Raw genomic sequence first — 16681 nt, 5'->3', positions numbered from 1 at the left:
CAGCAGCCCAGCCTGATCCATCTCTATTTCCACAATTTGTTCTTGTTTAATGAAAACTTGTAATTGTGTATCTACTTTAAACTGTACCTCTATGATGTGGGTGCTCTGCGACCACCCTTTCTTTTCTAAGTTACTCTGTGAACACTGGTAAATCGCCTCCTTTTCAGAAGTTAATAAGATTTTATATGATCAACAGATCTTTTAGTTAAATAACCATGTATGATGAAATATACCTTGCCTTAATATGGTAAAGAAGAAATGTTTTTCTACAGCCAGTTAAATATTGTGAATTCCCATTACACTATTTCCATTTAGTAATTCTATATCTCTTTTCATCCAGCAGAAAAAATGGCTCGAATTCATAAAATAGTTATGAATAATTAAACTAAAACTCAAAATCTGCAAAACCCTGTCACCAACAATGATCTCCGGTGTTCAGGAAAACATCAGCGCAGTCTGCAACACCTGAACCTGAGCATAAACTGACAGATCCTGGCAGAAGGCGTCAAAGGGAGTTCAGTTGACGTAAGAACCTGAGCTGTGCACCTCCACGCCACAAGACTAAGAAATGATCTCTAGAAAAACATAGACAAGCCACCTCCTGTGTAAACAGGTGTCAGTACCAGCTTTCATCATGGGATCGGTATGATGTGGTTACAGCAGTGCTTTGTTTTCTAAAGTAACAACAGACCATCATTCAGTGCTCTAGGTGTCTTGTAAACTCTTTCTGGCCAAACCACAGCAACCAATGAAAGCACAACGGAGTGGAGTCTGAAAACTGAAGGGTAAAGAAAAGACAGATTCTGCTATCTACAGTACAAAGGACCATCCCAGATTGCACCGGCCAGAAGGAAGGTGAATCTTTACCCACAAACATGCATAACCATACTCCAATCTAAAGGCACAATCACCTACAAAGAATCATTATACATATTATGAGAGTGGAAAGGATTTAATGGCTATTGCACATTATTATTAAATCAGAAACCAAACGTGCAAAAAAACACGCACATACAGGATATGTTAGAATAACAGAAGTGTTTGTTTAGCCATGTTGGCCCATCAGGAAGCACAGACTTGGGATGCAGATGAATATATACAAGACCCACAGACACTAACCAAGAAAGAAGAATCATGCACATTTGGTGAGAGCTCTAATTTCTCATCTCTATTAAAGTGCCATCAACGAAGACACGAAGGAGTAAAAACATTCAAGTGCAGTGAATGTGGGAAGAGCTTTAGTCAGTCAGCACACCTGAAAGAGCATCAACGAACACACACAGGAGAAAAACCATTTAGGTGCAGTGAATGCGCGAAGAGCTTTAGTCGATTACAGCACCTACAGAAACATCATCGAACGCACACAGGGGAAAAACCATATGATTGCAATGAATGTGGGACTAGTTTTAGTTTCGACACTACATTAAGGAGTCATCAGCGAACACACACAGGGGAAAAACCATTTAAGTGCAGTGAATGTGAGAAGAGCTTTAGTCGGAAAGTATCTCTAAAAATTCATCAGCGAACACACACAGGGGAAAAACCATACAAGTGTAGTGAATGTGTGAAGAGCTTTAGTCTGTTAACACACCTTAAAACACACCTTCCAACACACACAGGGGAAAAACCATACAAGTGTAGTGAATGTGTGAAGAGCTTTAGAGTGTTATCACACCTTAAAACACACCTTCGAACACACACAGGGGAAAAACCCTTCAAGTGCAGTGAATGTGTGAAGAGCTTTAGTCTGTTAACACTCCTTAAAACACACCTTCGAACACACACAGGGGAAAAACCATACAAGTGTAGTGAATGTGTGAAGAGCTTTTCTCAATTATCTGAACTACAAAAACACCAACAAATCCACTCTGGCGAAAAACCATACCACTGCAATGAATGTGGAAGGAGCTTTAGTGATTCCTCAAAGCTTAGAATTCATCAGCGAACACACACAGGGGAAAAACCATATAATTGCAGTGAATGTGTGAAGAGCTTTAGTCGATTATCAATCCTACAAAGACATCAACAAACACACACTGGAGAAAAACCATATGATTGCAATGAATGTGGAAGGAGTTTTAGTGATTCCTCAACTCTCAGAATTCATCGGCGAACACACACAGGGGAAAAACCATTCAAATGCACAGAATGTGCGAAGAGCTTTAGTCAGTTAGGAAACTTACAAAGACACCAACAAACACACACAGGGGAAAAGCCATTTAAGTGCGGTGAATGTGTGAAGAGCTTTAGTTTGTCTTCATATCTCCTAAAACATCAGCGACTACACACAGGGGAAAAACCATACCAGTGTAAAGAATGTGCAAAATGCTTTAGTCATATATCAGACCTCCGAAAACATCAGCGAACACACACAGGGGAAAAACCATACCAGTGTAAAGAATGTGCAAAATGCTTTAGTCATATATCAGACCTCCGAAAACATCAGCGAATACACACAGGGGAAAAACCATACCAGTGTAAAGAATGTGCAAAATGCTTTAGTTGGTTATCACAGTTACAAAGACATCAGAAAACACATAATGGGGACTAACCATACCATTGCAGTGAATGTGTCAGTGATTTTAGTGACTCTTCAGCATTAAAGATTCATCAGCGAACGCACACTGTGGAAAAGCCATTCAATTGCAGTGGATGTGTGAAGAACTTTAGTCAAAAAGTATAGCTGAAAAGTTATCAGCGAACACAGACAGGGTAAATAAAACATACCAGTGCAGTGAATGTGGCAATAGTTTTAAACAATCTTCAGCATTAAGGAATCATCAGTGAACACACACTGAGGGAAAAACGTTCAGGGGCACTGAATGTGTGAAGAGCTTAGTTTAGTTATCAAACCTCCAAACACATCTGCGAACACACACTAGGGAAAAAATATACAATTGTAGTGACTGCTACAAAAACACCAACAAACACACACTGGGGAAAAACCATACCTTTGCAATGAATGTGGGAAGAGTTAGAGATTCCTCAAAGCTCAGGATTCATCAGCGAAGACACACAGGCAAACAACCATATAATTGCACTGGATATTACAGTAGTTTAACTGTCTCTTGAGCATTAAGGATTCACTAGCAAACTCACACAGGATTCCGTTGCAGTGAATGCTTAAATAGCTTTAGTCAATTATCAGACCTACAAAGACAACAAAAAACACACACAGGAGAAAAACCATTCAAGTGCAATGAATGTGTAAAGAGCTTTAGTCACTTATCAAACCTGCAAACACATCAGCGAATATACACTGATACCATTGCAATGAATGTGGAGGTAGTTTTAGTTTTAGTGAAACTTCAGAGGCTCGGGGAGGGGGTGCACAACCCCCCTCCCTAATAGAAAACTGCCTGGTGTTGGGGTCCCGCAGAGATGCGTTGCCCCTTCTCTAAATAAATTAGTGTGGCCCTGGGTATGGGGTCCCTGTGGACTGTATAGGCTTGGGGAGTGGAGCTGCACAGAACAACCTAAATAAAAAGAACAAAAAACAAAACAATAAATGAGAGGCAGGAGCCCCACATTTATTATTTACTGCTTCTTGAAAGAGTGCCCCATAATGCCCTGTAAGGGATTTTTAAGCATATTTTTACAACTTGGTGGTTCGCCTAGAAAGCAGAGGGGGGGACCACCACACATTTTAGTAATGTTGTGGGAGGAGATGAGTGCAGCAGCCTTCAAACAACAATTTTTTAAAACATTAAAAAGTCCCCGGGGTCATTGAATCCATGACCCCAGGAGAATTAACCATATTTTTCAAAAACACTCCTAATTGGAGCTCTATGGTCTTCAGCTGGAGCCCACGGCTCTCTTGTGTTTTTTCTGATTCCCTTTTGTGAGCTGAAAAAATGTTAAGACTTAGAGACATGTATGTGTTATTAAAAAAATATGTCTTTGAGTGTATCTTTTAACATTTTACAGACCACAAACTGCTTTGATAATAAATATTACGTTAAACTAAAGACTCGCAAACATGATTTTTTCATATTAAAACTTTATTAAACATTTTTATAATTGTCACTAATATTAAACATTTCAATGTGTGAATTACTATAGCCTTATAGCCCGCCGTAGAGGGCTATACCGGCTATTAAAGGCCCTCTCCAGAGCCGAAGGCGAGGGCCTTTAACAAGGAAGAGGGACTTTAATAGTGGTTTAGCCCATCTACGAAGGGCTATAAGGCTATTAGAACATTCTATCACTAGAGGACAGAATGTTCTAACAAAAAAATAAAGCTTTTTGGGAGTGTGAGGGGATTGAAATCCCCTCAGGCACCCTGAAGCATTTGTTCACAGCCAGAGCAGTGAACAAAGAAGCATTGGAATGATGGAGCTCCTGGCTTATACCAGCCATTATAAGCCCGGAGCACTCCATTATTTTCAATGGAGCTCCCAACATTCCAATGTTCTAATGAATATATATTTCACAAAAGCGCTGGGGATTTTTATAGACATGATATACATATATATATTCTTTCTGTATATTCTCATGTTCACCCCTTGATGAAGCCAATAGTTATTGTTATATTTGGTGTTGAGACTCGTTAACAAAATCATTAGTTTGGAGGCAGGGATTGGCAGCAGGCGAGGCCCTGCGGCTGACCTCATGCCATGCACAGTCAAAGGATGTGTGTGGCGGGGTTGGCTTTCCATATGGAAATAAAATATATGTCTTTATGTTAAAAAAAGCCTACAAATTCTCTGTAAAAAGTAAGGGATGAAGTGGTGTTATAGTTATAAGTTGTAATTATGTCTTGCATTACATTAAAAAACAACTGTAGAAATTCACAGAAAAAAACTAAGGTTAAAGTGTTGTTATAGTTAGGTGAAAAGTTCTGTGTCAATGCAATGTTTTAAACTGAAAAAACACTGAAATTCCACAGTTATTGTTATCTCTAATAACAATAAAACATTCCCTATAGAAACTATAAGTCATACCCTCCCTATGCACAGCTAATTACCCCACATATGACATCCCTCGTGACATGTTCTGTAACATCATTAATGTCATGACTGCAGCATTTCAAATGGCATCATTGAAAACCGAACTGTGCATGGCAGGCGTGAGTCGCTGATATAATAATAAAGCATCATACAGTAACGTGCATCATTTACCGGCACCACATTTTCTGACCACTATATTTGCTGACGGCTTTACTGATAAAGGTGTCTGGCACACACATGATAATGTATGGAAGTCGGGTTTCAGTGAATATCCTTTGTGCATCACAAAGTACAACTGTCTTGATTTGTTTTGATTCTTTTAAAATCTTTCTTCCCATCTGTTAGACCTGTCAGCCTTAGGGTGGTCTTCCCCATTTTTTCCATTTTTGCCTCATTTTTCCCACCTACGTTTTGTTGGCCTTAGGTCTCTGGGCACCTTCCCATTGCTTATCAATGCTAAGGTGCAGGTGCTCTCTTCCCCCAACATGGCTGCCACTGGCCCCTGATACTGCAGCGTGGTCGTTATAGGCACACTCTAGTAGCCAGGAGCTGGCTGGAACCCCTAAACATTGTAGCAATGCCAGCCTGCCCATAGCTAGAGTGAGGAAGCTCCTGGAACCTTCCAGAATAGGGGAGTGGTCACTAACTGCCAACTGCCACTATAAAGGGAAAGGGAGGAAAACATTCCAGTCAGTTGGGGCATCACTGACCTGGGGGACCCTACGCAGGAGACTTAGGCGGTAGGGGCTAGTCAGGAACCTATACCACTGGGGGTGACAGGGTTTAGGCGCTGCCCATCAAGCTGTGTAAGGAACACTGAACTAGCCCACTGATCTGGCCCGGCGGGAGGGGAACCCAGGAACCACCTGAAGTGATCTACTGAGGAAACTTGACAAGTCTTCAACTCAAACCCCCCCTCTCTTTAAGTATGTAGGAAACAGCTAGCGCCAAGAAGACCTTCTCACTGCCCACAGGACTGGTGGGGAATCAACCAGGTATTGGCGCTGTGTCACCCCCTGCGCTCCCTGACTTCACCTGGGTCCCCTCTGCTGTTTTGCCACTGTCGTGTGGCCTGTCCTGGGCTATCTGACCTGCAACTCTGTCTGATTCCCCTATCGAGTCCTTTCCTACGGTCCCCCTGAGAAGCGCTGTGAACTGTTGACTGGCAAGCGTTGTGCCTCCCTGAGAAGTGCTACTGCGTGGAGACCCTCTGTGGTCCCAAAGAGAGCTGCCCGAGGCACGATCGTGAATTGCCCCCAAAGCGCTACGAGGACCAAGTGCTTTAGCTACCAGGCGCTTCTCAGCTGTGCCCCTCACCTCTTTTCGCACTTTCCACCAAGTGTGCCCCTGAACTACTGCTTCAGCCCAGGGGCCCTCTGAGCCTCACCAACATTGCCGCGGCCCGGCGCGTTTCCCGAGACGCCAACGCCGCCTTCTGCATCCCCTCTGCGGCCCCCGGAGCCAGGAGAGGGCCACCGTGAAATCTTGTCAGGCCGCAGTAGGCCTCGCTAGGCCTGAATCCTGGATCTGGCATCACGTGACTCCGCCCCACCGTGTGCTGATTGTGCCCCGCAAGCCACTCTGCTATTGGCGGTCGCTGGGCGCCTGGGCCTCCCATTGGTTCCCGGTCCCTGCAAGCACTGAGGGAGGACCGGGACCAGCTCTGACACCTGCCTGGGGGGCTCGCGAAGAGTACCGGAGCCCCCCTCTGTCCCCAACTTCACCGGAGAGCATAGTAGTGAGAGCACGCCTCCGAGTATCAACCCCAGCGTGCTGGATCTCCGCAAGAGCCCGAGAAGGGGCCGAAGAAGTAAGGTAAACCCCCAGGGAGGCTCCAAGACTGTCCTCCCCGCTGGAGACTGCAGTTGGGCCCCGTTGGCCCTGATAAGTACTGTGGATTGGGCAAGAGCCCTGTGTCATTTGAGGAGCCCTCCAGGGGGCTTTTGCGACTTTCCCTAGGGACAAGGCAGGGATTCGATCTCTCCACTGGCTCCCTGTCAGGGAAAGAATAAAATTCAAGGCCCTCTTTATCTCCCACAAAGCTTTTTACAGAGTTGGCCCCCAGATCAACCACTCCCTTATCACCCCCTACTGACCCGGTAAACAACTTTGTTCATCAAATGCCTGCCTGCCGCAGTTCCCCGAATCAAAAGATCCAGGGCACGAGGCAGGTCCTTCGAGCTCAACGCTGCCAAACTATGGAACTCCCTCCCCCCCTCCCTAAGATCTAACCAGATCCTCTCTTCTTTCCACAAAGAACTAAAAACCTTCCTCTTTAGAAACTAGGCACCCCATCCCCCCTCAGAGTACTATCGTTCTACTCAGCGCTTGGATGCCCTCGGGCAGCAGCCGCGCTATACAAATCCCCTTTTCATTTCATTCATTCATTTCAAGTTAACCCCTTAGTAGGGGAAAGGTTATTCTGTTATAGTGGCCTGATTGTTATTGGAATTGTCATGCTTAGCTCCTGAGAGTAATGTCCTGCCTATTCTGACCAAAAGAAATGCTCATTTTGCCGGCAGGAAAGGTTATTAGTGCCTGTTGTCCATCTAATGAACTGTTGGAGTTTACCTAAAAGAAAGGCTTATTACTAATTATTGAACTGCTTTATTCCAGCCTTGTGAGATGCACTACATTTGCTTATAAATGGCTTATCTTTGCAGCTAGGAAATGTTTACCGCACATTTATTGACATGCCGATTCCTGCAGCGACGAAGTGACTGTTGCTGAGTAATGAAATGTTATTTAAATGTTTTAAAAGGGAAATCCTTGCAGGTGCTGACTAGGAGCAAGGCTGTTACCAGGCCTACCGTTATTTAATTTTTAATATTTATTTATTTAAGTATTTATAGCCAAGAAATGGAAAGCATGTGTTTTTAAGGGAAAGCAATGAGTTAATTCTGCTGTGATTTTTGACTGACCTGATTTTGAACCGAGATAAAACTTATTTATTTGAAAAATGCATTCTGGTGTGGACTCAGTCTTTGAATGCACTTATTGTCTCAGTAGATGTGTGTGTTGTATGGTGGAATGCAAGAGGGGGAATGCTGTACTGTTCCTATGTAGAATCGAGGGAGGTTTAGCTGGCATGACCAAAGGTGTACACGTGGCACCTTGGGGCATCCATTGTGTTGGATGTATTTGCCTCACACACCCCGAGGGATGTCATGCTTCATCATCGGCGTTTGCTCCTCGTCGGGGAGGCGGGGCAATCCCCGACGGGCTCACCTCAAGAGGGGCTCTTTGGCGGAGATCTTTTTTCCAACAGCCTTATGGTGAAGTGGGGGTGTGTGGGCAAGAAGATGTAAAGTGATAAGCTGAGAGCTAAAATGTAACTGGGGGTACCGGAATTTGCTTTATTCTGGGGGTCCCCTAGCTACAATTAAAACGTGGAACTAGCTTACTAGGTGTCAACACAATTAGGTTGAGTGACGCTGGTAAAGACTAGAGGTCATAAGTGGTCGACATGTTTCTCGCTGTGGGACAAGTTACCCGCGATTCTTCAGGACCATATAACAAGTGAAAGGAGTGTCAAAAAGAGGGAACATGCTCATGTCATGTATGTAATGTGTGTTACCTCTGTGGAGTATCCTATGCCATTAGGTTGGGGACTACAAGCCACATGAGGGTCGGCGGGAAAAGATATCAGGGAGGGCCTTTAGATGAGGCTCATCCTGCCTGTATCCAGGTAACTTGACCTACCCGTCCCCGCCGAGCTCGAGTAGATGCTGTATGTGTGTTGTGTATGAGTGTTGTATGGTCACTTAACACCTAAGCTTCGGGTGCCTGCCTGCTCGGTCCATGCTACCCCCGGGGACTTGGCGAAACCAGTTCCTACACCATCACACTTTAGAATTGTAAAATAATGGATTTCATTTTGCTTTCCAAACTGTGGATATATTCTGAAATACATCAGCAGTTAAAGGTGCTAGTATTTATATGTTGTTGTGTGTTTTTACAAAATATGACACCCTACAGCCTTTCCTTTCACACTGCATGTACACCAGCATGATTGACACATAGTTCACCTTAAAAACTCCTCTCGCTTTGGAGTCAGAGCAAGAAAAGTAAACACCAATCCCCAGTTAAACAGAATGAGCAGGATTTGTCAGAAGACGTATCCTAACATTTGACATCTGCGTTTTAAGCACAGCAAATCTGACAAGATTATTATAAAATGTAAAGGCACCGTGATTATTTATTACTCTTTCGCGACCCACCATAAATTGGCTGACGGCCCACCATTGGGTCGTGACCCAGTTTGGGAAACGCTGTTCCATAATATTGATGTATTGATTTAATGGAATATGCATTAATTGTAAAATAAAAGTTGATTGAATCATTCTCACACATTCTGTAAACTCCAGTGATTTTCTTATTTATGGACAGAGGGGGCTTGAAATGTATGTCATGGGTCTTCTTCATCAGGGAGGTGTGAGGAGCCCGACGTAGCACTGTTGTTTCGTCAACGCTTAACGTGGAGGGCACAGGGACTCACAGCAGGAGGGTTTCAGTCTCAAAACTGTTTTCAATAGTTACTCGTCCTCAGTGATCAAGGTAAGTGACTGGATCTGGCAGCCTCCTCCCTTATCCATATTGAGCACTAGCTGGGTGAGTTCAGCATACATTGCAAAATCAAAAATTCATGATGTAAAGAATAAAGGCAGAGGAATCACGTGAGCATTGGAAAGGAGAGAGAGCAATACCACGTTCTGTGTGGCTCTCCATAATCAAAAACTGCAAACCGGACTCCAAACATGTGTACGCTAACAGCGCCCTTTTATGAAAGAGAAGAGCTGTCAAACCCCCCCTATGCAATGCCCTTTCCAGCAGCACCTGTTTGAGACCAGTAGAAGAACACTAGACTCTCTCAGTCAAGCACAACCTTTTCTACAACCCCCAGCAGTCCCTGTGGGAGACTGCCGGGTGAGCATGAGGCCCTCTCTAATAAACCCAACCCCTTACACGCACCCCTGCAGCTCCTGTATGAGACTGCCGGGTGAGCGTGAGGCACTCTCTAATAAACCCAACATCTTACACACACCCCTGCAGCTCCTGTAGGAGACTGCTGGGCGAGCGTGAGGTCCTCTCTAATAAACCTGACCTCTTTTACACTCCCCTCTACTGCACATGTGAGAGACTGCTGGATGAGCGTGAAACACTTTCTATTAAACCCAGCCTATTTTACAAGCTCCCCAGCAGCGTGGTGTGCGACTGGGGGGAGGCCTCTATAGTCCTCGTTGAGTGCAGTGTGCGTCTGGGGGGCCTCTACAGGGCTTGAAAAATCCACTCAGCCACTCGCATTTGCGAGCCAGATTTAATTGGGGCGAGCTATGCGAGTAGGAAGACAAACTGACTTTTGACCTTTGTCTCTGAAAGCAGTGCAAATGTGATGAAGTAGCAAGATTTAAAGCCATTTTTAGTGCTCACAAAGTGAATGAACAATAAAAATGCCTTTAATACTTGTCATATTTGCTCACAGAGGTCAAGTGCATAACAGTTTGGTGGAGTAGATTTTTTAAGTTACTAGACCTGCAAACATTACATGATATTTATTTTCTGATCAACGCTATGTTATATCTCAACTACTGATACTCTGTTTATTTATTTTTATTTATTTTATTTATAAAGTTTTACATAGCGCGAACAAGATACAGAGATATCGGGGCACTTTACAATAGGATGGGAGGAAGGACATAAATGCAAAATCGACAACAAGTAGGAGTAAAAATAAACCAGGAATGATCGTATATTCAGGGACAGTTGCACAAAAAAGAAACATAACAAATGATTGTCTAATGGAAGTAAGAGCGATTGTCTTCGAGCAGGTGCGCCTGGCCCAAATAGGGTAAGAATTTATTCATAAAGATTTTTTTGGCTTCCAATTTGAATGCCGTCGTTAAAGAGATTTGGCATACTTACGGTGGAAGAGAGTTCCATATCTTTGAGGCAGCGCCGGAAAAGGCTCTGTGACAAGTTCTCTTTTTCCTAAAGATGAGTGGTTTCAAGAGGAAAGTCTTGGCGCTTCTTGAGGTTCTTACACAACAAGAGAGCTCCAGTTTTTTGCACCAGGTACATTGGGAGTATTGAAGTGGAGGGCTTTCTGCGCCAGAACGACAATCTTTAACTGAATTTGTGCTTCATAAGGCCGCCATTTGAGAGATTTTAGGACTGGGGATATGTACTCGCTTTGCTTAGTGCCTGTAACCAATCTAGCCGCTGTATTCAGTGATGCTCTTAGTGGAGCTAGGGAGTATTTGGTAAGGCCACAGAGGGTCGCGCTGACGTATTCCAACCTAGGCAGGACAAGCCATTGCACCACCTGCGTGACTCTGGGCAATTTGGCTGAGTCCATGATGAGAGGGGTGCTGCTGATGGCAGTGAGGTGATTCAACCAGAGGTCAAGCTTGGGGGTGTGGTTCGGATGGAAGATGGCCAGGAATTCTGTTTAGGAGGTGTTGAGCAGAAGATGGGTCTCAGTTAACCAGTTTTGAGTAGACCTTAGGGCCGAGTTGAGAGAGATGATGTTTTCGGGGGAAGAGATTTTCAAATAGAGTTGCGTATGGTCCGCATACATATGGAAGAAAGTGTTTGAAGAGTTTAAAGAGCTAGCTAAAGGTTCCAGAAACAGGTTGAAGAGGATCGGAGATAAGGTGGATCCTTGGGGGACCCCCATGAGAACTGGAGAGGGCTGGGAGAGAGATTGGTTTGCGTTGACCCTTTGAGATCTGTGGTGGAGGAAAGACGAGAACCATTGTAAAACCCATCCTATTTTTCAGAGTGGCGAGGGGGTTGACATGATTAACCGTGTCGAATGCGGAAGAAAGGTCAAGGAGGATCTAGAGGCAGGATTTGTTTTGGTCACACATTTTTTTAACAAGTCATCCATGATGCCTTCCGAAAGCCTGATTGATGTTGGTCAATGAGTTGGAAATTCTCTATATGCGCACAGAGTTGGGATTGTACACATTTTTCTATGAGTTTCGCTAGGGTGGGGATGTTGGAGATAGGCTGGAAGTTATTGAGATCCGCTTTATTATTATCTAACTTTAATTTCCACAGGTTGTTCATTCTTTTTAGGAATTTGTTATTTTTATTTAGTTTGTGTAGGCTGAAATGATTACATCAATATCTTTGCAGTGTCACAGATTTATAATAATTCACTATGTATATCATTTATATAGGAAATTAGAACGTTAACATGGCAGCAGCTAGCATGAATCAACCTTCACCTTGTCTTTCAGATGCAGGAGAACCAATTGTAGCATGGAGACATTGAATAAAACAGTTTGAAACTTATTTGATTGCCATTGGTGCATTTGGATTCTGTGCAATAAGGACACAACATATAATATTACACAATTTAGTTGGGGAAGATAGGAAGGTTTTTGACATTCGTCCAGATTCAGGAGAATATTCTACTATTCTATTCTTCTACTATTAGGAAGTCAGAATTACAGTTTGCTTATAAAATGAAGGTCTTAGAAAGACATACATTTTTTGGTAGGAGCCAGGGAAAGAATGAAAAAAAGTAGGTAACTATACAGCCATACTGAGAGGTTTGGCTAATACGTGCTAATTTAATGAATTAACTGATTCACTCATTCGTGATCAATTGGTATGTTCTATTAATAACAAAAAGATTCAAGAAAAATTGTTAGTTGGTAATCCAACCTTACAAGTGCAGTTGATATTTCAAAGAGTGTTGAACACACAGCTGAATGCATTAAAGAGATGAATGGATCAACCGAACAAGGAGCAAATGACATCTCAAGAGAATTGGGAAATGTTTGTGCTACTAAGAGCCAAAAGAAGAGTGATGTGTGTGAGAAGATTAATAAGGAAAGATACAGCTCTGCACATAGACTCAGGTGTTTTAGGTGTGGCAGTACTGGGCATTTAGCAAATAATGTTAATTGTTTAGCCAGAACAGCCATGTGCAGGAAATGTAACCGCATAGGACACTGAGCGTGTGTATGTAAAGATATGTCAAGAAGAACTGTAAATGTTATTGAAACCACAGAGGAGGACAGAGGTAGATATGTGCTCCAAGTAACACTAAATGGAAACAACGAAGTACATATGGTTGATCTGCCAAAGTGTGAGATTGGGTTAGATGGACAAAAGATTGAAGTTTATGCAGATTCTTGCTCACCTTTTACTTTCATTAACAGTAAAACTTACCATGCTAATGTTCGAGATGATTTGTCCTCCTTCCAAGAACCAGATGTAATTCCGGTTGGGTACAAAAAGGACTCCATACCCTTGGAAGGCGTCGCTATCATGAGACTAACATTCAAGGACAGAAGCACTGTAGGGAAGGTGTATATAGTAAAACATGGATCAAACCTTCTATGTTGGTAGCATCAAAAAGATTTAGGTATAAAACTAGATCCCACATCGGAAGTTCCGTAATGTTGGTTGAACGATCAGTTTGTGGCAGTGAATTGTTGGATGAATTCTCGGAGGTATTCACTGATAAGCTGGGGTGTTTGAGAGAGTTTCAGCATAAAGTTAAGTTGAAGGAAGGTGCAAAACCTGTTGTACACAAAGTAGGTACATACCGATAATGATGAGAGAACCTCTCAGACAAGAACTTGTCTTGTCTGAAAAACTGGCTTTACCTGTACCATGACCAAAGAAAGCATTGCAGACTCTGAATGCGCTCTGTTCAAAATCTGTGTTATTAATAATTTTACCCTTATGGGGCAGTTGTTTTATCGCCCCCTCCCCCCCCAGGGCCCTCATAAAGTTTTATGGAAGCCCTGGTCACTACTTCGTCGCTGCTGGTTACTAGGTCAACCAACTTTAATATTGTTGGGGACTTCAATCTGCACTTGGAAGATAGTCAAGATAGGGAGATTAGGAATCTTTTAGCAAACCTTGCTGCCTTCCATCTTACAATATGTCGCTAAAAGTACTCATTCTGCTGGCCGTTTGTTAGATCCTTTTTTTCAAATCTACTGGCTCTCACAGCTACCCTCCCTCCCCATGACCTGGTCCGATCACTATCTGGTGACATTGACACCACAGGGAATAGGACCTTTTGAAGAAGCTCCTCAGAAATCCATTCTAAAACTCCCCTGGCATAAGTTGGATGCTAATCGCTTCCGCAACATACTCCTCTCTCATGGGCCTAACCTCCCTAACAACCCGGATAGGGCTAACAGTATCTTGTCAGATCGGATCTCGCATACTCTTGACACTCTGATCCCTGCTAAGATGTCCCACAGCCGCAGAACACAATCTGGCCCTTGGTTTAATGACAAACTGGCTCAGGCTAGGAGAGAGTGCAAAGCCCTGGAAAGGGCTTGGAGAAGACGGTATGACACTTCTCTGAAACTACAATATCGAGCAGCTATTAAACAATACCACAAGTCTGTTCTGAAGGTGAGGGCGGACTTTTCTTCAGACATAATTAAGAACAGCAGCAATCTCACTAAATGTATATTCTCCTTACTTATGGATCCTAAACATTCTGGGCATCCCATTTCATCCCCTCTCACTTCCAACGAGCAATGTGAGATCCTTGCTGCCTTTTTTATCAAAAAGGTGGATGATATCTACAAAACATTTCCTCATACGGTGTCCCCAATAGGCCGGCCTATCCCCTTGGCCGTCACCGGCCCATCACTTTCCACATTACCTGTGCTTTCCCAAGAAGCCATGCGGTTTATCTGTAACAAGCTTAAATCCGGATCTCTGGGCAAATCCTCTCAAACACGATCAATTTAATATTTTCCTACCGCAGTTGTCGCCTGTGTTTTGTGATCTCATAAATCTGTACATATCCTCTGCTGTGGCCCCCGTTGCCTGGAAACACGCTAAAGTAATCCCTCTTCTTATGAAACCTACATTGGACGAGTCCAAGCAAGCAAACTTCTGTCCTATGTCCCTCCTTCCTTTGACAGCCAAGATTACCGAAGCCCACATTAATTCCATCCTCTCCAGCTACATTGACACTAAAAACTTGCTGGACCCCTCTCAGAACGGTTTCCATCCATGCCACAGTACGGAATCTGCTCTTTTGGCGGTCACGGAACATCTTCAACTTTCACTGGATTCTGGAGGAACCTCTGCCCTGATCCTATTGGACTTAAGTGCTGCATTTAACACGGGGAGTGGCCAACCGGGCAGCGAAATGGCCGCTATGTGAGTGAGCTCCGCCGGCTGTATAATCAATCCTTCTATAATCCTGTCTAGTTTGTGCACTTGGTCCTAGAAACGATATCGGACGGGACCGGCAGTTAAGCGGCACCACTGTGTAAATAATTGGAAGATTCCAGTGAGGCGTATTCGAGTTCTAAGCCCCGGAGGATTTGCCACGAGCTGAGGGTGAAGCTGCCTGGCTGCAATGGAACTCGGTGTGGGGGAGAGGCTAAACTGTGGCCCGGCGCTGCTGCGGCCTACCGATAGGAAGACATCGACGGCAATAGACTGCATCGTGAGCCGCAGCGGTGAGCGGGGAGAGCAATCGGGGCCGCCGGAGGTACAAATACTGCCCGCGGTGAGTGTTGCGGTGACTCACGTGCCTGCAGCGCGTATAAACTTAGATATCCCCGGACGGCGTTCCTGAGCCTGCAGGGTGGGCGAGCCGCCATTTTCTGTAAGGCCCACGCTAGGCGCGCGCTGCCACTGGGAATGGCAAAATACATCTGAAGCTCCGGTGGCCTTATTTGTGTGATTGGAGACTGGAGATAAAATACTGAAGCGCCAAATAAATACGACCCCCTGCACACTCCATTTCTATATGTGGTGGGCCAAAGGCAGATCACCTGCAGCGCTGCGTGACGGCACTCTTGCAGTGAAAGTTTGCGATTTATATATGGCTCTACATGGAGATATTGACGCTGCACCATAATGCATACACATGCAGTTTGGCTCCTAAAACTTCACCTATGTGCTGCCGAGGCGGGGCAATGCCTGGAACAGTAATTGATAACTGAGCAAGCTCGGGAACCACAGACAGACCAACTCTGCCAATCAAAATCCTCTAACCGAGGAGCCCCGCTGAATAGGTGGGAGACCTGACCCCATGGCTGGTATAATCAGGAACTGTGCGATTAACCCTTCTGAATTCCATGTGGAGTGGGGTCCATTGTCTCGCACCGGGGGCTTATCGTGCAAATATCTGCTTGTGTTACATGATTGCTGCCAAAATAGCCCTGATTGAGCCACTCTGTGTTGGACCCTGCGTGTTTGCCGAGATATAAAGCGGATTGCGTCGCGCTGTGATATTACCTGGGTGCCGCTATACAGAGGCACCATACCGTCTCTTCTAAGGGCCCAAAATGGGGGAAAACGACGCTAGGCAGCCTAAGATCACCTTTGAACAAAAGCGTCAAGCCAGGCACCCTGATCCTGAACTGGAGGCTGCGGAACCCTCCACGCAAATGGCTGAGTCAGACATTGATGTTAAGGCGCTGATGTTGGAGGTGAGATCCAGCCTAAAAAGCATAGACACTAAGCTAGACGCCATGACTTCGCAGCTGGAGTCGGTGACGATGCAGGTAGGAACGCACGAGACACGACTTGATTGCCTAGAAAACAGGCACACTGAATGCTGCGAATTCAGACAGGAAACCAAGGAACATATCACAAATATAGAGAAAGAGATTGAAAACCTTCGCGCCAAGGCAGACGATTTGGAAGCGCGCTCTGGCAGATCCAACATTCGCATAACTGGTATTCCAGAGACAACAAACATTGGGAAAATGGAGGTGTACGTATCA

At 44.4% G+C, this 16681-nt stretch overlaps 1 pseudogene; it reads left to right on the top strand.

Annotated features, from left to right (window-relative positions):
* Positions 1-15105, top strand: part of LOC147737625 (uncharacterized) — a 267144-nt pseudogene extending 252039 nt beyond the window's left edge.
* Positions 15106-16681: the final 1576 nt, after the last annotated feature.

Source organism: Lissotriton vulgaris, chromosome 1_1, assembly GCF_964263255.1.
Source record: "Lissotriton vulgaris chromosome 1_1, aLisVul1.2, whole genome shotgun sequence".
In the NCBI taxonomy this organism is placed as follows: Eukaryota; Metazoa; Chordata; class Amphibia; order Caudata; family Salamandridae; genus Lissotriton; species Lissotriton vulgaris.
This window is presented reverse-complemented; position numbering and strand designations above follow the sequence as displayed.